Genomic DNA, 26039 nt, shown 5'->3' on the forward strand with positions numbered 1-26039 from the left:
TTTCTCTCCCACCGTTTGGACTGTCTTTGAAGCTGCTGCCACAGAAACGGTAACCTCATATATCAGTTTTTGATCACTGTTTGGTCCATCATATACCGCCATCCAGGCAAGAGCTGAAATCAGCTATAGTCTTGCCTAGGACTGTAAACAAAGACAGACTAAGGAAGCAGAGTGGGATTCACAAACCTGTTTCTCTCCCACCGTTTGGACTGTCTTTGAAGCTGCTGCCACAGAAACGGTAACCTCATATATCAGTTTTTGATCACTGTTTGGTCCATCATATACCGCCATCCAGGCAAGAGCTGAGATCAGCTATAGTCTTGCCTAGGACTGTAAACAAAGACAGACTATGAAGCAGAGTGGGATTCACAAACCTGTTTCTCTCTCGCCGTTTGGACTGTCTTTGAAGCTGCTGCCACAGAAACAGTAACCTCATATATCAGTTTCTGATCACTGATTGGTCCATTTCATACCGCCATCCAGGCAAGAGCTGAGATCAGCTATAGTCTTGCCTAGGACTGTAAACAAAGACAGACTAACGAAGCAGAGTGGGATTTACAAACCTGTTTCTCTCTCGCCGTTTGGACTGTCTTTGAAGCTGCTGCCACAGAAACGGTAACCTCATATATCAGTTTCTGATCACTGTTTGGTCCATCATATACGCCATCCAGGCAAGAGCTGAAATCAGCTATAGTCTTGCCTAGGACTGTAAACAAAGACAGACTAAGGAAGCAGAGTGGGATTCACAAACCTGTTTCTCTCCCACCGTTTGGACTGTCTTTGAAGCTGCTGCCACAGAAACGGTAACCTCATATATCAGTTTTTGATCACTGTTTGGTCCATCATATACCGCCATCCAGGCAAGAGCTGAAATCAGCTATAGTCTTGCCTAGGACTGTAAACAAAGACAGACTAACGAAGCAGAGTGGGATTCACAAACCTGTTTCTCTCCCACCGTTTGACTGTCTTGGAAGCTGCTGCCACAGAAACGGTAACCTCATATATCAGTTTCTGATCACTGTTTGGTCCATTATATACCGCCATCCAGGCAAGAGCTGAAACCCGCTATAGTCTTGCCTAGGACTGTAAACAAAGACAGACTAACGAGGCAGAGCGGGATATACAAACCTGTTTCTCTCTCGCCGTTTGGACTGTCTTTGAAGCTGCTGCCACAGAAACGGTAACCTCATATATCAGTTTCTGATCACTGATTGGTCCATTTCATACCGCCTCCAGGCAAAAGCTGAAACCAGCTATAGTCTTGCCTAGGACTGTCAACAAAGACAGACTAACGAAGCAGAGTGGGATTCACAATCCTGTTTCTCTCCCACCGTTTGGACTGTCTTTGAAGCTGCTGCCACAGAAACGGTAACCTCATATATCAGTTTCTGTGAGGACATATGCTCCTACCAGGACTTATTTAACTTATAACAACGATGAAACAATGGTTTACTGCTAAACTCAGTAAACAAAGAGGAATTATTCTGAAAAGCTTCTGCACTCAGTTCTCTTCTAGTGGCACAGACTCTGTGTGGAAAGGTCTGAAAGACATGACCAATTACAAGACACCATCCCCCAGCATTGTGGCAAATCAACAACTGGCAGACGACCTGAACGAGTTTTACTGCAGGTATGAAAAGAAACCATTCTCACCTCCTGTAATCCCCCACACCTGCCCTCAGTCAGCAGACGTCCAGGTGTTTGACTCAAGCACAATGGCACACCCCAGCCAAGAGGCGGGCATTGGTGGTTCAGTGGTAGAATTCTCGCCTGCTGCGCGGGAGATCCGGGTTCGATTCCCGGCCGTAGCAGGCAGAAGCAGTGGCGGATGAAAACGCAACCTGATTTAGCTGCTCTTAAAATTGAACTGGAAATTAAGTGCTGCTCATAAAATACCTACGGATGTCATTCTGTTGTTTTAATTTAGCATTGGTCAATATTACTTTCCTGAAAGAGACTGGTAGAATTCTCGCCTGCCGCGGGGGAGACCCGTGTGCGATTGCTGGGCAATGTGACATACTACATCACTGTTAGACAATAATAAAGGATGCATACCACTCTGTCCAAAGAGCCGCCTTGGGAGTTTCTGATCACTGTTTGGTCCATCATATACCGCCATCCAGGCAAAAGCTGAGATCAGCTATAGTCTTGCCTAGGACTGTAAACAAAGACAGACTAACGAAGCAGAGTGGGATTTACAAACCTGTTTCTCTCTCGCCGTTTGGACTGTCTTTGAAGCTGCTGCCACAGAAACGGTAACCTCATATATCAGTTTCTGATCACTGATTGGTCCATTTCATACCGCCATCCAGGCAAGAGCTGAGATCAGCTATAGTCTTGCCTAGACTGTAAACAAAGACAGACTAACGAAGCAGAGTGGGATTCACAAACCTGTTTCTCTCCCACCGTTTGGACTGTCTTTGAAGCTGCTGCCACAGAAACGGTAACCTCATATATCAGTTTCTGATCACTGTTTGGTCCATCATATACCGCCATCCAGGCAAGAGCTGAAATCAGCTATAGTCTTGCCTAGGACTGTAAACAAAGACAGACTAAGGAAGCAGAGTGGGATTCACAAACCTGTTTCTCTCCCACCGCTTGGACTGTCTTGGAAGCTGCTGCCACAGAAACGGTAACCTCATATATCAGTTTCTGATCACTGTTTGGTCCATTATATACCGCCATCCAGGCAAGAGCTGAAATCAGCTATAGTCTTGCCTAGGACTGTAAACAAAGACAGACTAACGAAGCAGAGCGGGATTATACAAACCTGTTTCTCTCCCACCGTTTGGACTGTCTTTGAAGCTGCTGCCACAGAAACGGTAACCTCATATATCAGTTTCTGATCACTGATTGGTCCATCATATACCGCCCTCCAGGCAAAAGCTGAAACCAGCTATAGTCTTGCCTAGGACTGTAAACAAAGACAGACTAACGAGGCAGAGTGGGATATACAAACCTGTTTCTCTCTCACCGTTTGGACTGTCTTTGAAGCTGCTGCCACAGAAACGGTAACCTCATATATCAGTTTCTGATCACTGATTGGTCCATTTCATACCGCCCTCCAGGCAAAAGCTGAAACCAGCTATAGTCTTGCCTAGGACTGTCAACAAAGACAGACTAACGAAGCAGAGTGGGATTCACAATCCTGTTTCTCTCCCACCGTTTGGACTGTCTTTGAAGCTGCTGCCACAGAAACGGTAACCTCATATATCAGTTTCTGATCACTGTTTGGTCCATTTATACCGCCATCCAGGCAAGAGCTGAGATCAGCTATAGTCTTGCCTAGGACTGTAAACAAAGACAGACTAACGAAGCAGAGTGGGATTTACAAACCTGTTTCTCTCTCGCCGTTTGGACTGTCTTTGAAGCTGCTGCCACAGAAACGGTAACCTCATATATCAGTTTCTGATCACTGTTTGGTCCATCATATACCGCCATCCAGGCAAGAGCTGAAATCAGCTATATAGTCTTGCTCTAGGACTGTAAACAAAGACAGACTAACGAAGCAGAGTGGGATTCACAAACCTGTTTCTCTCCCACCGTTTGGACTGTCTTTGAAGCTGCTGCCACAGAAACGGTAACCTCATATATCAGTTTTGATCACTGTTTGGTCCATCATATACCGCCATCCAGGCAAGAGCTGAAATCAGCTATAGTCTTGCCTAGGACTGTAAACAAAGACAGACTAAGGAAGCAGAGTGGGATTCACAAACCTGTTTCTCCCACCGCTTGGACTGTCTTTGAAGCTGCTGCCACAGAAACGGTAACCTCATATATCAGTTTTTTGATCACTGTTTGGTCCATCATATACCGCCATCCAGGCAAGAGCTGATCAGCTATAGTCTTGCCTAGGACTGTAAACAAAGACAGACTAACGAAGCAGAGTGGGATTCACAAACCTGTTTCTCTCCCACCGCTTGGACTGTCTTGGAAGCTGCTGCCACAGAAACGGTAACCTCATATATCAGTTTCTGATCACTGTTTGGTCCATTATATACCGCCATCCAGGCAAGAGCTGAAATCAGCTATAGTCTTGCCTAGGACTGTAAACAAAGACAGACTAACGAGGCAGAGCGGGATTTACAAACCTGTTTCTCTCTCGCCGCTTGGACTGTCTTTGAAGCTGCTGCCACAGAAACGGTAACCTCATATATCAGTTTCTGATCACTGATTGGTCCATTTCATACCGCCTCCAGGCAAAAGCTGAAACCAGCTATAGTCTTGTCTAGACTGTCAACAAAGACAGACTAACGAAGCAGAGTGGGATTCACAATCCTGTTTCTCTCCCACCGCTTGGACTGTCTTTGAAGCTGCTGCCACAGAAACGGTAACCTCATATATCAGTTTCTGTGAGGACATATGCGTTCCTACCAGGACTTATTTAACTTATAACAACGACAAACAATGGTTTACTGCTAAACTCAGTAAACAAAGAGGAATTATTCTGAAAAGCTTCGCACTCAGTTCTCTTCTAGTGGCACAGACTCTGTGTGGAAAGGTCTGAAAGACATGACCAATTACAAGACACCATCCCCAGCATTGTGGCAAATCAACAACTGGCAGACGACCTGAACGAGTTTTACTGCAGGTATGAAAAGAAACCATTCTCACCTCCTGTAATCCCCACACCTGCCCTCAGTCAGCAGACGTCCAGGTGTTTGACTCAACACAATGGCACACCCCAGCCAAGAGGCGGGCATTGGTGGTTCAGTGGTAGAATTTCTCGCCTGCCGAGCTGGAGACCCGGGTTCGATTCCCGGCCGTAGCAGGCAGAAGCAGTGGCGGACTAAAAACGCAACCTGATTTAGCTGCTCTAAAATTGAACTGGAAATTAAGTGCTGCTCATAAAATACCTACGGATGTCATTCTGTTGTTTTAATTTAGCATTGGTCAATATTACTTTCCTGAAAGAGACTGGTAGAATTCTCGCCTGCCGCTGGGGAGACCAGTGTGCGATTGCTGGGCAATGTGACATACTACATCACTGTTAGACAATAATAAAGGATGCATACCACTCTGTCCAAAGAGCCGCCTTGGGAGTTTCTGATCACTGTTTGGTCCATCATATACCGCCATCCAGGCAAAAGCTGAAACCAGCTATAGTCTTGCCTAGAACTGTAAACAAAGACAGACTAACGAAGCAGAGTGGGATTCACAAACCTGTTTCTCTCCCACCGCTTGGACTGTCTTTGAAGCTGCTGCCACAGAAACGGTAACCTCATATATCAGTTTCTGTGATCACTGTTTACCAGGTCCATCATATACTTATATCCAGGCAAGAGCTGAGATCAGCAATGGTTTACTGACTGTAAACAAAGACAGTAAACAAAGAGGAATTATTCTGAAAAGCTTCAGCACTCAGTTCTCTTCTAGTGGCACAGACTCTGTGTGGAAAGGTCTGAAAGACATGACCAATTACAAGACACCATCCCCAGCATTGTGGCAAATCAACAACTGGCAGACGACCTGAACAGTTTTACTGCAGGTATGAAAAGAAACCATTTTCACCTCCTGTAATCTCCCACACCTGCCCTCAGTCAGCAGACGTCCAGGTGTTTGACTCAAGCACAATGGCACACCCCAGCCAAGAGGCGGGCATTGGTGGTTCAGTGGTAGACAAAGACAGACTAACGAGGCAGAGCGGGATATACAAACCTGTTTCTCTCCCACCGCTTGGACTGTCTTGGAAGCTGCTGCCACAGAAACGGTAACCTCATATATCAGTTTCTGATCACTGTTTGGTCCATCATATACCGCCATCCAGGCAAGAGCTGAAACCAGCTATAGTCTTGCCTAGACTGTAAACAAAGACAGACTAACGAGGCAGAGCGGGATTTACAAACCTGTTTCTCTCTCGCCGCTTGGACTGTCTTTGAAGCTGCTGCCACAGAAACGGTAACCTCATATATCAGTTTCTGATCACTGATTGGTCCATTATATACCGCCATCCAGGCAAAAGCTGAAACCAGCTATAGTCTTGCCTACGACTGTAAACAAAGACAGACTAACGAAGCAGAGTGGGATTAAGAATTAAATGCTGCTTCTCTAAAATTAATTAAGACTGAATTGAAGCTGCTGCACAGAAACGGTAACCTCACGGATTTCATCACTGTTGTTCCATTTTTACCGCCCTCCAGGCAAAAGCTCAAATTACTATTCCTGAAAGAGACTGTAAAGAAAGACAGACTGCCGAAGCAGAGATCCCTTTGGGATTGCTGGGCAATGACATACTAGATCACTGTTAGACAATAATAAAGGATGCATACACACTCTGTCCAAACCTCATATATCAGTTTTTGATCACTGTTTGGTCCATCTCATACCGATCTCCAGGCAAAAGCTGAAACCAGCTATAGTCTTGCCTAGAACTGTAAAAACAAAGACAGACTAACGAAGCAGAGTGGGATTCACAATCCTGTTTCTCTCCCACCGTTTGGACTGTCTTTGAAGCTGCTGCCACAAAAACGGTAACCTCATATATCAGTTTTTGATCACTGTTTGGTCCATCATATACCGCCCTCCAGGCAAAAGCTGAAACCAGCTATAGTCCTGCCTAGACTGTCAACAAAGACAGACTAACGAAGCAGAGTGGGATTCACAAACCTGTTTCTCTCCCACCGCTTGGACTGTCTTTGGAAGCTGCTGCCACAGAAACGGTAACCTCATATATCAGTTTCTGATCACTGTTTGGTCCATCATATACCGCCATCCAGGCAAGAGCTGAAATCAGCTATAGTCTTGCCTAGGACTGTAAACAAAGACAGACTAACGAGGCAGAGCGGGATTTACAAACCTGTTTCTCTCTCGCCGTTTGGACTGTCTTTGAAGCTGCTGCCACAGAAACGGTAACCTCATATATCAGTTTCTGATCACTGATTGGTCCATTTCATACCGCCCTCCAGGCAAAAGCTGAAACCAGCTATAGTCTTGTCTAAGACTGTCAACAAAGACAGACTAACGAAGCAGAGTGGGATTCACAATCCTGTTTCTCTCCCACCGTTTGGACTGTCTTTGAAGCTGCTGCCACAGAAACGGTAACCTCATATATCAGTTTCTGTGAGGACATATGCGTCCTACCAGGACTTATTTAACTTATAACAACGACAAACAATGGTTTACTGCTAAACTCAGTAAACAAAAAGGAATTATTCTGAAAAGCTTCGCACTCAGTTCTCTTCTAGTGGCACAGACTCTGTGTGGAAAGGTCTGAAAGACATGACCAATTACAAGACACCATCCCCCAGCATTGTGGCAAATCAACAACTGGCAGACGACCTGAACGAGTTTTACTGCAGGTATGAAAAGAAACCATTCTCACCTCCTGTAATCCCCCCACACCTGCCCTCAGTCAGCAGACGTCCAGGTGTTTGACTCAAGCACAATGGCACACCCCAGCCAAGAGGCGGGCATTGGTGGTTCAGTGGTAGAATTCTCGCCTGCCGCGCGGGAGACCCGGGTTCGATTCCCGGCCGTAGCAGGCAGAAGCAGTGGCGGACGAAAACGCAACCTGATTTAGCTGCTCTTAAAATTGAACTAGAAATTAAGTGCTGCTCATAAAATACCTACGGATGTCATTCTGTTGTTTTAATTTAGCATTGGTCAATATTACTTTCCTGAAAGAGACTGGTAGAATTCTCGCCTGCCGCGGGGGAGACCCGTGTGCGATTGCTGGGCAATGTGACATACTACATCACTGTTAGACAATAATAAAGGATGCATACCACTCTGTCCAAAGAGCCGCCTTGGGAGTTTCTGATCACTGTTTGGTCCATCATATACCGCCATCCAGGCAAAAGCTGAAACCAGCTATAGTCTTGCCTAGGACTGTCAACAAAGACAGACTAACGAAGCAGAGTGGGATTCACAATCCTGTTTCTCTCCCACCGTTTGGACTGTCTTTGAAGCTGCTGCCACAGAAACGGTAACCTCATATATCAGTTTCTGTGAGGACATGTTTGGTCCATCATAGGACTTATTTAGGCTTATAAGCAACGACAAACAATTGGTTTACTGCTAAACAAAGACAAACAAAGAGGAATTATTCTGAAAAGCTTCGCACTCAGTTCTCTTCTAGTGGCACAGACTCTGTGTGGAAAGGTCTGAAAGACATGACCAATTACAAGACACCATCCCCAGCATTGTGGCAAATCAACAACTGGCAGACGACCTGAAACAAAGTTTTACTGCAGCGGGTATGAAAAGAAACCATTTTCACCTCCTGTAATCTCTCACACCTGCCCTCAGTCAGCAGACGTCCAGGTGTTTGACTCAAGCACAATGGCACACCCCAGCCAAGAGGCGGCATTGGTGGTTCAGTGGTAGAAAAGACAGACTAACGAGGCAGAGCGGGATGGGATACAAACCTGTTTCTCTCCCACCGTTTGGACTGTCTTTGAAGCTGCTGCCACAGAAACGGTAACCTCATATATCAGTTTCTGATCACTGTTTGGTCCATTATATACCGCCATCCAGGCAAGAGCTGATAATCAGCTATAGTCTTGCCTAGGACTGTAAACAAAGACAGACTAACGAGGCAGAGCGGGATTTACAAACCTGTTTCTCTCCCGCCGTTTGGACTGTCTTTGAAGCTGCTGCCACAGAAACGGTAACCTCATATATCAGTTTCTGATCACTGATTGGTCCATTTCATACCGCCCTCCAGGCAAAAGCTGAAACCAGCTATAGTCTTGCCTACGACTGTCAACAAAGACAGACTAACGAAGCAGAGTGGGATTCACAATCCTGTTTCTCTCCCACCGCTTAACTGCTGCTACATAAAATTAATCAGTTTCTGCTGAATTAAACTTATAACAACGATAAAATACCTACGGATGTCATTCTGTTGTTTTAATTTAGCATTGGTCAACATTACTTTCCTGAAAGAGACTGGTAGAATTCTCGCCTGGCCCTGAGATCCTTTACTGCTGAAAAGAAACCATTGCTGGGCAATGTGACATACTAGATCACTGTTAGACAATAATAAAAGATGCATACCACTCTGTACAAAGAGCCACCGTTTGGGAGTTTCTGATGCCACTGTTTGGTCCATATATCATACACGACATTATATACCGCCTCCAGGCAAAGCTGAAACCAGCTATAGTCTTGCCTAGAACTGTAAACAAAGACAGACTAACGAAGCAGAGTGGGATTTACAAACCTGTTTCTCTCTCGCCGTTTGGACTGTCTTTGAAGCTGCTGCCACAGAAACGGTAACCTCATATATCAGTTTCTGATCACTGATTGGTCCATTTCATATACGCGCCTCCAGGCAAAAAGCTGAAACCAGCTATAGTCTTGCCTAGGACTGTCAACAAAGACAGACTAACGAAGCAGAGTGGGATTCACAATCCTGTTTCTCTCCCACCGTTTGGACTGTCTTTGAAGCTGCTGCCACAGAAACGGTAACCTCATATATCAGTTTTTGATCACTGTTTGGTCCATCATATACCGCCATCCAAGCAAGAGCTGAAATCAGCTATAGTCTTGCTCTAGACTGTAAACAAAGACAGACTAGGGAAGCAGAGTGGGATTCACAAACCTGTTTCTCTCCCACCGTTTGGACTGTCTTTGAAGCTGCTGCCACAGAAACGGTAACCTCATATATCAGTTTTTGATCACTGTTTGGTCCATCATATACCGCCATCCAGGCAAGAGCTGAGATCAGCTATAGTCTTGCCTAGGACTGTAAACAAAGACAGACTAACGAAGCAGAGTGGGATTCACAAACCTGTTTCTCTCTCGCCGTTTGGACTGTCTTTGAAGCTGCTGCCACAGAAACAGTAACCTCACGTATCAGTTTCTGATCACTGATTGGTCCATTTCATACCGCTTATCCAGGCAAGAGCTGAGATCAGCTATAGTCTTGCCTAGGACTGTAAACAAAGACAGACTAACGAAGCAGAGTGGGATTTACAAAGCTGTTTCTCTCTCGCCGTTTGGACTGTCTTTGAAGCTGCTGCCACAGAAACGGTAACCTCATATATCAGTTTCTGATCACTGTTTGGTCCATCATATACCGCCATCCAGGCAAGAGCTGAAATCAGCTATAGTCTTGCCTAGGACTGTAAACAAAGACAGACTAAGGAAGCAGAGTGGGATTCACAAACCTGTTTCTCTCCCTCCGTTTGGACTGTCTTTGAAGCTGCTGCCACAGAAACGGTAACCTCATATATCAGTTTTTGATCACTGTTTGGTCCATCATATACCGCCGTCCAAGCAAGAGCTGAAATCAGCTATAGTCTTGCCTAGGACTGTAAACAAAGACAGACTAAGGAAGCAGAGTGGGATTCACAAACCTGTTTCTCTCCCACCGTTTGGACTGTCTTGGAAGCTGCTGCCACAGAAACGGTAACCTCATATATCAGTTTCTGATCACTGTTTGGTCCATTATATACCGCCATCCAGGCAAGAGCTGAAACCCGCTATAGTCTTGCCTAGGACTGTAAACAAAGACAGACTAACGAGGCAGAGCGGGATATACAAACCTGTTTCTCTCTCGCCGTTTGGACTGTCTTTGAAGCTGCTGCCACAGAAACGGTAACCTCATATATCAGTTTCTGATCACTGATTGGTCCATTTCATACCGCCCTCCAGGCAAAAGCTGAAACCAGCTATAGTCTTGCCTAGGACTGTCAACAAAGACAGACTAACGAAGCAGAGTGGGATTCACAATCCTGTTTCTCTCCCACCGCTTGGACTGTCTTTGAAGCTGCTGCCACAGAAACGGTAACCTCATATATCAGCTTCTGTGAGGACATATGCGTTCCTACCAGAACTTATTTAACTTATAACAACGACAAACAATGGTTTACTGCTAAACTCAGTAAACAAAGAGGAATTATTCTGAAAAGCTTCGCACTCAGTTCTCTTCTAGTGGCACAGACTCTGTGTGGAAAGGTCTGAAAGACATGACCAATTACAAGACACCATCCCCCAGCATTGTGGCAAATCAACAACTGGCAGACGACCTGAACGAGTTTTACTGCAGGTATGAAAAGAAACCATTCTCACCTCCTGTAATACCCCACACCTGCCCTCAGTCAGCAGACGTCCAGGTGTTTGACTCAAGCACAATGGCACACCCCAGCCAAGAGGCGGGCATTGGTGGTTCAGTGGTAGAATTCTCGCCTGCCGCGCGGGAGACCCGGGTTCGATTCCCGGCCGTAGCAGGCAGAAGCAGTGGCGGACGAAAACGCAACCTGATTTAGCTGCTCTTAAAATTGAACTGGAAATTAAGTACTGCTCATAAAATACCTACGGATGTCATTCTGTTGTTTTAATTTAGCATTGGTCAATATTACTTTCCTGAAAGAGACTGGTAGAATTCTCGCCTGCCGCGGGGGAGACCCGTGTGCGATTGCTGGGCAATGTGACATACTACATCACTGTTAGACAATAATAAAGGATGCATACCACTCTGTCCAAAGAGCCGCCTTGGGAGTTTCTGATCACTGTTTGGTCCATCATATACCGCCATCCAGGCAAAAGCTGAGATCAGCTATAGTCTTGCCTAGGACTGTAAACAAAGACAGACTAACGAGGCAGAGCGGGATATACAAACCTGTTTCTCTCTCGCCGTTTGGACTGTCTTTGAAGCTGCTGCCACAGAAACGGTAACCTCATATATCAGTTTTTGATCACTGTTTGGTCCATCATATACCGCCATCCAGGCAAGAGCTGAGATCAGCTATAGTCTTGCCTAGGACTGTAAACAAAGACAGACTAACGAAGCAGAGTGGGATTCACAAACCTGTTTTTCTCCCGCCGTTTGGACTGTCTTGGAAGCTGCTGCCACAGAAACGGTAACCTCATATATCAGTTTCTGATCACTGTTTGGTCCATTATATACCGCCATCCAGGCAAGAGCTGAAACCCGCTATAGTCTTGCCTAGGACTGTAAACAAAGACAGACTAACGAGGCAGAGCGGGATATACAAACCTGTTTCTCTCTCGCCGCTTGACTGTCTTTGAAGCTGCTGCCACAGAAACGGTAACCTCATATATCAGTTTCTGATCACTGATTGGTCCATTTCATACCGCCCTCCAGGCAAAAGCTGAAACCAGCTATAGTCTTGCCTAGGACTGTCAACAAAGACAGACTAACGAAGCAGAGTGGGATTCACAATCCTGTTTCTCTCCCACCGTTTGGACTGTCTTTGAAGCTGCTGCCACAGAAACGGTAACCTCATATATCAGTTTCTGTGAGGACATATGCGTTCCTACCAGGACTTATTTAACTTATAACAACGACAAACAATGGTTTACTGCTAAACTCAGTAAACAAAGAGGAATTATTCTGAAAAGCTTCGCACTCAGTTCTCTTCTAGTGGCACAGACTCTGTGTGGAAAGGTCTGAAAGACATGACCAATTACAAGACACCATCCCCCAGCATTGTGGCAAATCAACAACTGGCAGACGACCTGAACGAGTTTTACTGCAGGTATGAAAAGAAACCATTCTCACCTCCTGTAATCCCCACACCTGCCCTCAGTCAGCAGACGTCCAGGTGTTTGACTCAAGCACAATGGCACACCTCAGCCAAGAGGCGGGCATTGGTGGTTCAGTGGTAGAATTCTCGCCTGCCGCGCGTGGGAGACCCGGGTTCGATTCTCGGCCGTAGCAGGCAGAAGCAGTGGCGGATTTAAAACGCAACCTGATTTAGCTGCTCTTAAAATTGAACTGGAAATTAAGTGCTGCTCATAAAATACCTACAGATGTCATTCTGTTGTTTTAATTTAGCATTGGTCAATATTACTTTCCTGAAAGAGACTGGTAGAATTCTCGCCTGCCGCGGGGGAGACCTGTGTGCGATTGCTGGGCAATGTGACATACTACATCACTGTTAGACAATAATAAAGGATGCATACCACTCTGTCCAAAGAGCCGCCTTGGGAGTTTCTGATCACTGTTTGGTCCATCTCATACCGACCTCCAGGCAAAAGCTGAAACCAGCTATAGTCTTGCCTAGAACTGTAAACAAAGACAGACTAACGAAGCAGAGTGGGATTTACAAACCTGTTTCTCTCTCGCCGTTTGGACTGTCTTTGAAGCTGCTGCCACAGAAACGGTAACCTCACATATCAGTTTCTGATCACTGATTGGTCCATTTCATACCGCCATCCAGGCAAGAGCTGAGATCAGCTATAGTCTTGCCTAGGACTGTAAACAAAGACAGACTAACGAAGCAGAGTGGGATTTACAAACCTGTTTCTCTCTCGCCGTTTGGACTGTCTTTGAAGCTGCTGCCACAGAAACGGTAACCTCATATATCAGTTTCAGATCACTGTTTGGTCCATCATATACCGCCATCCAGGCAAGAGCTGAAATCAGCTATAGTCTTGCCTAGGACTGTAAACAAAGACAGACTAAGGAAGCAGAGTGGGATTCACAAACCTGTTTCTCTCCCTCCGTTTGGACTGTCTTTGAAGCTGCTGCCACAGAAACGGTAACCTCATATATCAGTTTTTGATCACTGTTTGGTCCATCATATACCGCCATCCAAGCAAGAGCTGAAATCAGCTATAGTCTTGCCTAGGACTGTAAACAAAGACAGACTAAGGAAGCAGAGTGGGATTCACAAACCTGTTTCTCTCCCACCGTTTGGACTGTCTTTGAAGCTGCTGCCACAGAAACGGTAACCTCATATATCAGTTTTTGATCACTGTTTGGTCCATCATATATACGCCCTCCAGGCAAGAGCTGAGATCAGCTATAGTCTTGCCTAGGACTGTAAACAAAGACAGACTAACGAGGCAGAGCGGGATATACAAACCTGTTTTCTCTCTCGCCGCTTGGACTGTCTTTGAAGCTGCTGCCACAGAAACGGTAACCTCATATATCAGTTTCTGATCACTGATTGGTCCATTTCATACCGCCCTCCAGGCAAAAGCTGAAACCAGCTATAGTCTTGCCTAGGACTGTCAACAAAGACAGACTAACGAAGCAGAGTGGGATTCACAATCCTGTTTCTCTCCCACCGTTTGGACTGTCTTTGAAGCTGCTGCCACAGAAACGGTAACCTCACATATCAGTTTCTGATCACTGATTGGTCCATTTCATACCGCCATCCAGGCAAGAGCTGAGATCAGCTATAGTCTTGCCTAGAACTGTAAACAAAGACAGACTAACGAAGCAGAGTGGGATTTACAAACCTGTTTCTCTCTCGCCGTTTGGACTGTCTTTGAAGCTGCTGCCACAGAAACGGTAACCTCATATATCAGTTTCTGATCACTGTTTGGTCCATCATATACCGCCATCCAGGCAAGAGCTGAAATCAGCTATAGTCTTGCCTAGGACTGTAAACAAAGACAGACTAAGGAAGCAGAGTGGGATTCACAAACCTGTTTCTCTCCCACCGTTTGGACTGTCTTTGAAGCTGCTGCCACAGAAACGGTAACCTCATATATCAGTTTTTGATCACTGTTTGGTCCATCATATACCGCCATCCAAGCAAGAGCTGAAATCAGCTATAGTCTTGCCTAGGACTGTAAACAAAGACAGACTAAGGAAGCAGAGTGGGATTCACAAACCTGTTTCTCTCCCACCGTTTGGACTGTCTTTGAAGCTGCTGCCACAGAAACGGTAACCTCATATATCAGTTTTTGATCACTGTTTGGTCCATCATATACCGCCCTCCAGGCAAGAGCTGAGATCAGCTATAGTCTTGCCTAGGACTGTAAACAAAGACAGACTAACGAAGCAGAGTGGGATTCACAAACCTGTTTCTCTCCCACCGTTTGGACTGTCTTGGAAGCTGCTGCCACAGAAACGGTAACCTCATATATCAGTTTCTGATCACTGTTTGGTCCATCATATACCGCCATCCAGGCAAGAGCTGAAATCAGCTATAGTCTTGCCTAGGACTGTAAACAAAGACAGACTAAGGAAGCAGAGTGGGATTCACAAACCTGTTTCTCTCCCACCGTTTGGACTGTCTTTGAAGCTGCTGCCACAGAAACGGTAACCTCATATATCAGTTTCTGATCACTGATTGGTCCATTTCATACCGCCCTCCAGGCAAAAGCTGAAACCAGCTATAGTCTTGTCTAAGACTGTCAACAAAGACAGACTAACGAAGCAGAGTGGGATTCACAATCCTGTTTCTCTCCCACCGTTTGGACTGTCTTTGAAGCTGCTGCCACAGAAACGGTAACCTCATATATCAGTTTCTGTGAGGACATATGCGTTCCTACCAGGACTTATTTAACTTATAACAACGACAAACAATGGTTTACTGCTAAACTCAGTAAACAAAAAGGAATTATTCTGAAAAGCTTCGCACTCAGTTCTCTTCTAGTGGCACAGACTCTGTGTGGAAAGGTCTGAAAGACATGACCAATTACAAGACACCATCCCCCAGCATTGTGGCAAATCAACAACTGGCAGACGACCTGAACGAGTTTTACTGCAGGTATGAAAAGAAACCATTCTCACCTCCTGTAATCCCCACACCTGCCCTCAGTCAGCAGACGTCCAGGTGTTTGACTCAAGCACAATGGCACACCCCAGCCAAGAGGCGGGCATTGGTGGTTCAGTGGTAGAATTCTCGCCTGCGCGCGGGAGAGACCCGGTTCGATTCCCGGCCGTAGCAGGCAGAAGCAGTGGCGGACGAAAACGCAACCTGATTTAGCTGCTCTTAAAATTGAACTGGAAATTAAGTGCTGCTCATAAAATACCTACGGATGTCATTCTGTTGTTTTCATTTAGCATTGGTCAATATTACTTTCCTGAAAGAGACTGGTAGAATTCTCGCCTGCCGCTGGGAGACCCGTGTGTGCGATTGCTGGGCAATGTGACATACTACATAGCTGTTAGACAATAATAAAGGATGCATACCACTCTGTCCAAAGAGCCACCTTGGGAGTTTCTGATCACTGTTTGGTCCATCATATACCGCCATCCAGGCAAAAGCTGAAACCAGCTATAGTCTTGCCTAGGACTGTCAACAAAGACAGACTAACGAAGCAGAGTGGGATTCACAATCCTGTTTCTCTCCCACCGTTTGGACTGTCTTTGAAGCTGCTGCCACAGAAACGGTAACCTCATATATCAGTTTCTGTGAGGACATATGCGTTCCTACCAGGACTTATTTAACTTATAACAACGACAAACAATGGTTTACTGCTAAACTCAGTAAACAAAGAGGAATTATTCTGAAAAGCTTCGCACTCAGTTCTCTTCTAGTGGCACAGACTCTGTGTGGAAAGGTCTGAAAGACATGACCAATTACAAGACACCATCCCCCAGCATTGTGGCAAATCAACAACTGGCAGACGACCTGAACGAGTTTTACTGCAGGTATGAAAAGAAACCATTTTCACCTCCTGTAATCTCCCACACCTGCCCTCAGTCAGCAGACGTCCAGGTGTTTGACTCAAGCACAATGGCACACCCCAGCCAAGAGGCGGGCATTGGTGGTTCAGTGGTAGAAAAGACAGACTAGCGAAGCGGAGTGGGATTCACAAACCTGTTTCTCTCCCACCGTTTGGACTGTCTTGGAAGCTGCTGCCACAGAAACGGTAACCTCATATATCAGTTTCTGATCACTGTTTGGTCCATTATATACCGCCATCCAGGCAAGAGCTGATACCCGTTACAGTCTTGCCTAGAACTGTAAACAAAGACAGACTAACGAGGCAGAGCGGGATTTACAAACCTGTTTCTCTCTCGCCGTTTGGACTGTCTTTGAAGCTGCTGCCACAGAAACGGTAACCTCATATATCAGTTTCTGATCACTGATTGGTCCATTTCATACCGCCCTCCAGGCAAAAGCTGAAACCAGCTATAGTCTTGCCTAGGACTGTCAACAAAGACAGACTAAGGAAGCAGAGTGGGATTAAGAATTAAGTGCTGCTCATAAAATTAATTAAGTGCTGAATTAAGTGCTGCTCATAAAATACCTACGGATGTCATTCTGTTGTTTTAATTTAGCATTGGTCAATATTACTTTCCTGAAAGAGACTGGTAGAATTCTCGCCTGCCGCGGGGGAGATCCCTTTTGCGATTGCTGGGCAATGTGACATACTTGATCACTGTTAGACAATAATAAAGGATGCATACCACTCTGTCCAAAGAGCCGCCTTGGGAGTTTCTGATTACTGTTTGGTCCATCTCATACCGACCTCCAGGCAAAAGCTGAAACCAGCTATAGTCTTGCCTAGAACTGTAAACAAAGACAGACTAACGAAGCAGAGTGGGATTTACAAACCTGTTTCTCTCTCGCCGTTTGGACTGTCTTTGAAGCTGCTGCCACAGAAACGGTAACCTCACATATCAGTTTCTGATCACTGATTGGTCCATTTCATACCGCCATCCAGGCAAGAGCTGAGATCAGCTATAGTCTTGCCTAGGACTGTAAACAAAGACAGACTAACGAAGCAGAGTGGGATTTACAAAGCTGTTTCTCTCTCGCCGTTTGGACTGTCTTTGAAGCTGCTGCCACAGAAACGGTAACCTCATATATCAGTTTCTGATCACTGTTTGGTCCATCATATACCGCCATCCAGGCAAGAGCTGAAATCAGCTATAGTCTTGCCTAGGACTGTAAACAAAGACAGACTAAGGAAGCAGAGTGGGATTCACAAACCTGTTTCTCTCCCTCCGTTTGGACTGTCTTTGAAGCTGCTGCCACAGAAACGGTAACCTCATATATCAGTTTTTGATCACTGTTTGGTCCATCATATACCGCCATCCAAGCAAGAGCTGAAATCAGCTATAGTCTTGCCTAGGACTGTAAACAAAGACAGACTAAGGAAGCAGAGTGGGATTCACAAACCTGTTTCTCTCCCACCGTTTGGACTGTCTTTGAAGCTGCTGCCACAGAAACGGTAACCTCATATATCAGTTTTTGATCACTGTTTGGTCCATCATATACCGCCATCCAGGCAAAAGCTGAGATCAGCTATAGTCTTGCCTAGGACTGTAAACAAAGACAGACTAAGGAAGCAGAGTGGGATTCACAAACCTGTTTCTCTCCCACCGTTTGGACTGTCTTTGAAGCTGCTGCCACAGAAACGGTAACCTCATATATCAGTTTCTGATCACTGATTGGTCCATTTCATACCGCCCTCCAGGCAAAAGCTGAAACCAGCTATAGTCTTGCCTAGGACTGTCAACAAAGACAGACTAACGAAGCAGAGTGGGATTCACAATCCTGTTTCTCTCCCACCGTTTGGACTGTCTTTGAAGCTGCTGCCACAGAAACGGTAACCTCATATATCAGTTTCTGATCACTGATTGGTCCATTTCATACCGCCATCCAGGCAAGAGCTGAGAATCAGCTATAGTCTTGCCTAGAACTGTAAACAAAGACAGACTAACGAAGCAGAGTGGGATTTACAAACCTGTTTCTCTCTCGCCGTTTGGACTGTCTTTGAAGCTGCTGCCACAGAAACGGTAACCTCATATATCAGTTTTTGATCACTGTTTGGTCCATCATATACCGCCATCCAGGCAAGAGCTGAGATCAGCTATAGTCTTGCCTAGGACTGTAAACAAAGACAGACTAACGAAGCAGAGTGGGATTCACAAACCTGTTTCTCTCCCACCGTTTGGACTGTCTTGGAAGCTGCTGCCACAGAAACGGTAACCTCATATATCAGTTTCTGATCACTGTTTGGTCCATTATATACCGCCATCCAGGCAAGAGCTGAAACCCGCTATAGTCTTGCCTAGGACTGTAAACAAAGACAGACTAACGAGGCAGAGCGGGATATACAAACCTGTTTTGTCTCTCGCCGTTTGGACTGTCTTTGAAGCTGCTGCCACAGAAACGGTAACCTCATATATCAGTTTCTGATCACTGATTGGTCCATTTCATACCGCCCTTCAGGCAAAAGCTGAAACCAGCTATAATCTTGCCTAGGACTGTCAACAAAGACAGACTAAGGAAGCAGAGTGGGATTCACAATCCTGTTTCTCTCCCACCGTTTGGACTGTCTTTGAAGCTGCTGCCACAGAAACGGTAACCTCATATATCAGTTTCTGTGAGGACATATGCGTTCCTACCAGGACTTATTTAACTTATAACAACGACAAACAATGGTTTACTGCTAAACTCAGTAAACAAAGAGGAATTATTCTGAAAAGCTTCGCACTCAGTTCTCTTCTAGTGGCACAGACTCTGTGTGGAAAGGTCTGAAAGACATGACCAATTACAAGACACCATCCCCCAGCATTGTGGCAAATCAACAACTGGCAGACGACCTGAACGAGTTTTACTGCAGGTATGAAAAGAAACCATTCTCACCTCCTGTAATCCCCCACACCTGCCCTCAGTCAGCAGACGTCCAGGTGTTTGACTCAAGCACAATGGCACACCCCAGCCAAGAGGCGGGCATTGGTGGTTCAGTGGTAGAATTCCCGCCTGCGCGCTGGAGACCCGGGTTCGATTCCCGGCCGTAGCAGGCAGAAGCAGTGGCGGACGAAAACGCAACCTGATTTAGCTGCTCTTAAAATTGAACTGGAAATTAAGTGCTGCTCATAAAATACCTACGGATGTCATTCTGTTGTTTTAATTTAGCATTGGTCAATATTACTTTCCTGAAAGAGACTGGTAGAATTCTCGCCTGCCCCGGGGGAGACCCGTGTGCGATTGCTGGGCAATGTGACATACTACATCACTGTTAGACAATAATAAAGGATGCATACCACTCTGTCCAAAGAGCCGCCTTGGGAGTTTCTGATTACTGTTTGGTCCATCTCATACCGACCTCCAGGCAAAAGCTGAAACCAGCTATAGTCTTGCCTAGAACTGTAAACAAAGACAGACTAACGAAGCAGAGTGGGATTTACAAACCTGTTTTCTCTCGCCGTTTGGACTGTCTTTGAAGCTGCTGCCACAGAAACGGTAACCTCACATATCAGTTTCTGATCACTGATTGGTCCATTTCATATACCGCCATCCAGGCAAGAGCTGAGATCAGCTATAGTCTTGCCTAGAACTGTAAACAAAGACAGACTAACGAAGCAGAGTGGGATTTACAAACCTGTTTCTCTCTCGCCGTTTGGACTGTCTTTGAAGCTGCTGCCACAGAAACGGTAACCTCATATATCAGTTTCTGATCACTGTTTGGTCCATCATATACCGCCATCCAGGCAAGAGCTGAAATCAGCTATAGTCTTGCCTAGGACTGTAAACAAAGACAGACTAAGGAAGCAGAGTGGGATTCACAAACCTGTTTCTCTCCCTCCGTTTGGACTGTCTTTGAAGCTGCTGCCACAGAAACGGTAACCTCATATATCAGTTTTTGATCACTGTTTGGTCCATCATATACCGCCATCCAAGCAAGAGCTGAAATCAGCTATAGTCTTGCCTAGGACTGTAAACAAAGACAGACTAAGGAAGCAGAGTGGGATTCACAAACCTGTTTCTCTCCCACCGTTTGGACTGTCTTTGAAGCTGCTGCCACAGAAACGGTAACCTCATATATCAGTTTTTGATCACTGTTTGGTCCATCATATACCGCCCTCCAGGCAAGAGCTGAGATCAGCTATAGTCTTGCCTAGGACTGTAAACAAAGACAGACTAACGAGGCAGAGCGGGATATACAAACCTGTTTCTCTCTCGCCGTTTGGACTGTCTTTGAAGCTGCTGCCACAGAAACGGTAACCTCATATATCAGTTTCTGATCACTGATTGGTCCATTTCATACCGCCCTCCAGGCAAAAGCTGAAACCAGCTATAGTCTTGCCTAGGACTGTCAACAAAGACAGACTAACGAAGCAGAGTGGGATTCACAATCCTGTTTCTCTCCCACCGTTTGGACTGTCTTTGAAGCTGCTGCCACAGAAACGGTAACCTCATATATCAGTTTCTGATCACTGATTGGTCCATTTCATACCGCCATCCAGGCAAGAGCTGAGATCAGCTATAGTCTTGCCTAGGACTGTAAACAAAGACAGACTAACGAAGCAGAGTGGGATTTACAAACCTGTTTCTCTCTCGCCGTTTGGACTGTCTTTGAAGCTGCTGCCACAGAAACGGTAACCTCATATATCAGTTTTTGATCACTGTTTGGTCCATCATATACCGCCATCCAGGCAAGAGCTGAGATCAGCTATAGTCTTGCCTAGGACTGTAAACAAAGACAGACTAACGAAGCAGAGTGGGATTCACAAACCTGTTTCTCTCCCACCGTTTGGACTGTCTTGGAAGCTGCTGCCACAGAAACGGTAACCTCATATATCAGTTTCTGATCACTGTTTGGTCCATTATATACCGCCATCCAGGCAAGAGCTGAAACCCGCTATAGTCTTGCCTAGGACTGTAAACAAAGACAGACTAACGAGGCAGAGCGGGATATACAAACCTGTTTCTCTCTCGCCGTTTGGACTGTCTTTGAAGCTGCTGCCACAGAAACGGTAACCTCATATATCAGTTTCTGATCACTGATTGGTCCATTTCATACCGCCCTTCAGGCAAAAGCTGAAACCAGCTATAATCTTGCCTAGGACTGTCAACAAAGACAGACTAAGGAAGCAGAGTGGGATTCACAATCCTGTTTCTCTCCCACCGTTTGGACTGTCTTTGAAGCTGCTGCCACAGAAACGGTAACCTCATATATCAGTTTCTGTGAGGACATATGCGTTCCTACCAGGACTTATTTAACTTATAACAACGACAAACAATGGTTTACTGCTAAACTCAGTAAACAAAGAGGAATTATTCTGAAAAGCTTCGCACTCAGTTCTCTTCTAGTGGCACAGACTCTGTGTGGAAAGGTCTGAAAGACATGACCAATTACAAGACACCATCCCCCAGCATTGTGGCAAATCAACAACTGGCAGACGACCTGAACGAGTTTTACTGCAGGTATGAAAAGAAACCATTCTCACCTCCTGTAATACCCCACACCTGCCCTCAGTCAGCAGACGTCCAGGTGTTTGACTCAAGCACAATGGCACACCCCAGCCAAGAGGCGGGCATTGGTGGTTCAGTGGTAGAATTCCCGCCTGCCGCGCGGGAGACCCGGGTTCGATTCCCGGCCGTAGCAGGCAGAAGCAGTGGCGGACGAAAACGCAACCTGATTTAGCTGCTCTTAAAATTGAACTGGAAATTAAGTGCTGCTCATAAAATACCTACGGATGTCATTCTGTTGTTTTAATTTAGCATTGGTCAATATTACTTTCCTGAAAGAGACTGGTAGAATTCTCGCCTGCCCCGGGGGAGACCCGTGTGCGATTGCTGGGCAATGTGACATACTACATCACTGTTAGACAATAATAAAGGATGCATACCACTCTGTCCAAAGAGCCGCCTTGGGAGTTTCTGATTACTGTTTGGTCCATCTCATACCGACCTCCAGGCAAAAGCTGAAACCAGCTATAGTCTTGCCTAGAACTGTAAACAAAGACAGACTAACGAAGCAGAGTGGGATTTACAAACCTGTTTCTCTCTCGCCGTTTGGACTGTCTTTGAAGCTGCTGCCACAGAAACGGTAACCTCACATATCAGTTTCTGATCACTGATTGGTCCATTTCATACCGCCATCCAGGCAAGAGCTGAGATCAGCTATAGTCTTGCCTAGAACTGTAAACAAAGACAGACTAACGAAGCAGAGTGGGATTTACAAACCTGTTTCTCTCTCGCCGTTTGGACTGTCTTTGAAGCTGCTGCCACAGAAACGGTAACCTCATATATCAGTTTCTGATCACTGTTTGGTCCATCATATACCGCCATCCAGGCAAGAGCTGAAATCAGCTATAGTCTTGCCTAGGACTGTAAACAAAGACAGACTAAGGAAGCAGAGTGGGATTCACAAACCTGTTTCTCTCCACCGTTTGGACTGTCTTTGAAGCTGCTGCTGCCACAGAAACGGTAACCTCATATATCAGTTTTTGATCACTGTTTGGTCCATCATATACCGCCATCCAAGCAAGAGCTGAAATCAGCTATAGTCTTGCCTAGGACTGTAAACAAAGGCAGATTAAGGAAGCAGAGTGGGATTCACAAACCTGTTTCTCTCCCACCGTTTGGACTGTCTTTGAAGCTGCTGCCACAGAAACGGTAACCTCATATATCAGTTTTTGATCACTGTTTGGTCCATCATATACCGCCATCCAGGCAAAAGCTGAGATCAGCTATAGTCTTGCCTAGGACTGTAAACAAAGACAGACTAAGGAAGCAGAGTGGGATTCACAAACCTGTTTCTCTCCCACCGTTTGGACTGTCTTTGAAGCTGCTGCCACAGAAACGGTAACCTCATATATCAGTTTTTTGATCACTGTTTGGTCCATCATATACCGCCCTCCAGGCAAGAGCTGAGATCAGCTGTAGTCTTGCCTAGGACTGTAAACAAAGACAGACTAGACGAAGCAGCAGAGTGGGATTCACAAACCTGTTTCTCTCCCACCGTTTGGACTGTCTTTGAAGCTGCTGCCACAGAAACGGTAACCTCATATATCAGTTTTTGATCACTGTTTGGTCCATCATATACGCCCTCCAGGCAAGAGCTGAGATCAGCTGTAGTCTTCTTGCCTAGGACTGTAAACAAAGACAGACTAACGAAGCAGAGAGTGGGATTCACAAACCTGTTTCTCTCCCACCGTTTGGACTGTCTTGGAAGCTGCTGCCACAGAAACGGTAACCTCATATATCAGTTTCTGATCACTGTTTGGTCCATTATCCATTATATACCATCCATCCAGGAAAGAGCTGAAACCCGCTATAGTCTTGCCTAGGACTGTAAACAAAGACAGACTAACGAGGCAGAGCGGGATATACAAACCTGTTTCTCTCTCGCCGTTTGGACTGTCTTTGAAGCTGCTGCCACAGAAACGGTAACCTCATATATCAGTTTCTGATCACTGATTGGTCCATTTCATACCGCCCTTCAGGCAAAAGCTGAAACCAGCTATAGTCTTGCCTAGGACTGTCAACAAAGACAGACTAACGAAGCAGAGTGGGATTCACAATCCTGTTTCTCTCCCACCGTTTGGACTGTCTTTGAAGCTGCTGCCACAGAAACGGTAACCTCATATATCAGTTTCTGTGAGGACATATGCGTTCCTACCAGGACTTATTTAACTTATAACAACGACAAACAATGGTTTACTGCTAAACTCAGTAAACAAAGAGGAATTATTCTGAAAAGCTTCTGCACTCAGTTCTCTTCTAGTGGCACAGACTCTGTGTGGAAAGGTCTGAAAGACATGACCAATTACAAGACACCATCCCCCAGCATTGTGGCAAATCAACAACTGGCAGACGACCTGAACGAGTTTTACTGCAGGTATGAAAAGAAACCATTCTCACCTGGTGGTTCAGTGGTAGAATTCCCGCCTGCCGCATGGGAGACCCGGGTTCGATTCCCGGCCGTAGCAGGCAGAAGCAGTGGCGGACGAAAACGCAACCTGATTTAGCTGCTCTTAAAATTGAACTGGAAATTAAGTGCTGCTCATAAAATACCTACGGATGTCATTCTGTTGTTTTAATTTAGCATTGGTCAATATTACTTTCCTGAAAGAGACTCTTGCCTGGATGGCGGTATATAATTGACCAAACAGTGATTAAAAACTGATATATGAGGTTACCGTTTCTGTGGCAGCAGCTTCAAAGACAGTCCAAACGGTGGGAGAGAAACAGGATTGTGAATCCCACTCTGCTTCGTTAGTCTGTCTTTGTTGACAGTCCTAGGCAAGACTATAACTGGTTTCAGCTTTTGCCTGGAGGGCGGTTTGAAATGGACCAATCAGTGATCAGAAACTGATATATGAGGTTATCGTTTCTGTTGGCAGCAGCTTCAAAGACAGTCCAAACGGCGAGAGAGAAACAGGTTTGTATATTCCGCTCTGCCTCGTTAGTCTGTCTTTGTTTACAGTCCTAGGCAAGACTATAGCGGGTTTCAGCTCTTGCCTGGATGGCGGTATTTAATGGACCAAACAGTGATCAGAAACTGATATATGAGGTTACCGTTTCTGTGGCAGCAGCTTCCAAGACAGTCCAAACGGTGGGAGAGAAACAGGTTTGTGAATCCCACTCTGCTTCGTTAGTCTGTCTTTGTTTACAGTCCTAGGCAAGACTATAGCTGATCTCAGCTCTTGCCTGGATGGCGGTATATGATGGACCAAACAGTGATCAAAAACTGATATATGAGGTTACCGTTTCTGTGGCAGCAGCAGCTTCAAAGACAGTCCAAGCGGTGGGAGAGAAACAGGTTTGTGAATCCCACTCTGCTTCCTTAGTCTGTCTTTGTTTACAGTCCTAGGCAAGACTATAGCTGATCTCAGCTCTTGCCTGGATGGCGGTATATGATGGACCAAACAGTGATCAAAAATTGATATATGAGGTTACCGTTTCTGTGGCAGCAGCTTCAAAGACAGTCCAAACGGTGGGAGAGAAGAAGGTTTGTGAATCCCACTCTGCTTCCTTAGTCTGTCTTTGTTTACAGTCCTAGGCAAGACTATAGCTGATTTCAGCTCTTGCCTGGATGGCGTATATGATGGACCAAACAGTGATCAGAAACTGATATATGAGGTTACCGTTTCTGTGGCAGCAGCTTCAAAGACAGTCCCAAGCGGCGAGAGAGAAAGAGGTTTGTAAATCCCGCTCTGCCTCGTTAGTCTGTCTTTGTTTACAGTCCTAGGCAAGACTATAGCTGATTTCAGCTTTTGCCTGGAGATCGGTATGAGATGGACCAAACAGTGATCAGAAACTCCCAAGGCGGCTCTTTGGACAAAGTGGTATGCATCCTTTATTATTGTCTAACAGTGATCTAGTATGTCACATTGCCCAGCAATGGCACACGGGTCTCCCAGCGGCAGGCGAGAATTCTACCAGTCTCTTTCAGGAAAGTAATATTGACCAATGCTAAATGAAAACAACAGAATGACATCCGTAGGTATTTTATGAGCAGCACTTAATTTCCAGTTCAATTTTAAGAGCAGCTAAATCAGGTTGTGTTTTCGTCCGCCACTGCTTCTGCCTGCTACGGCGGGAATCGAACCCGGGTCTCCCGCGTGGCAGGCAAGAATTCTACCACTGAACCACCAATGCCCGCCTCTTGGCAGGGTGTGCCACTGTGCTTGAGTCAAA

At 45.7% G+C, this 26039-nt stretch overlaps 4 non-coding genes across 4 annotated transcripts; all 4 read left to right on the plus strand.

Annotated features, from left to right (window-relative positions):
• The first annotated feature begins 1740 nt into the window (after window positions 1–1740).
• Window positions 1741–1811, plus strand: trnas-gcu. Its single transcript has one exon. It is a non-coding gene; the product is annotated as a tRNA-Ser (tRNA).
• A 5598-nt stretch (window positions 1812–7409) lies between these two features.
• Window positions 7410–7480, plus strand: trnag-gcc. Its single transcript has one exon. It is a non-coding gene; the product is annotated as a tRNA-Gly (tRNA).
• Window positions 7481–11103: 3623 nt separating this feature from the next.
• Window positions 11104–11174, plus strand: trnag-gcc. Its single transcript has one exon. It is a non-coding gene; the product is annotated as a tRNA-Gly (tRNA).
• Window positions 11175–21928: 10754 nt separating this feature from the next.
• trnag-gcc lies at window positions 21929–21999 on the plus strand. Its single transcript has one exon. It is a non-coding gene; the product is annotated as a tRNA-Gly (tRNA).
• The last annotated feature ends 4040 nt before the right edge of the window (window positions 22000–26039 follow it).

This window comes from Puntigrus tetrazona, chromosome 5, assembly GCF_018831695.1.
Source record: "Puntigrus tetrazona isolate hp1 chromosome 5, ASM1883169v1, whole genome shotgun sequence".
Lineage (NCBI taxonomy): Eukaryota > Metazoa > Chordata > Actinopteri > Cypriniformes > Cyprinidae > Puntigrus > Puntigrus tetrazona.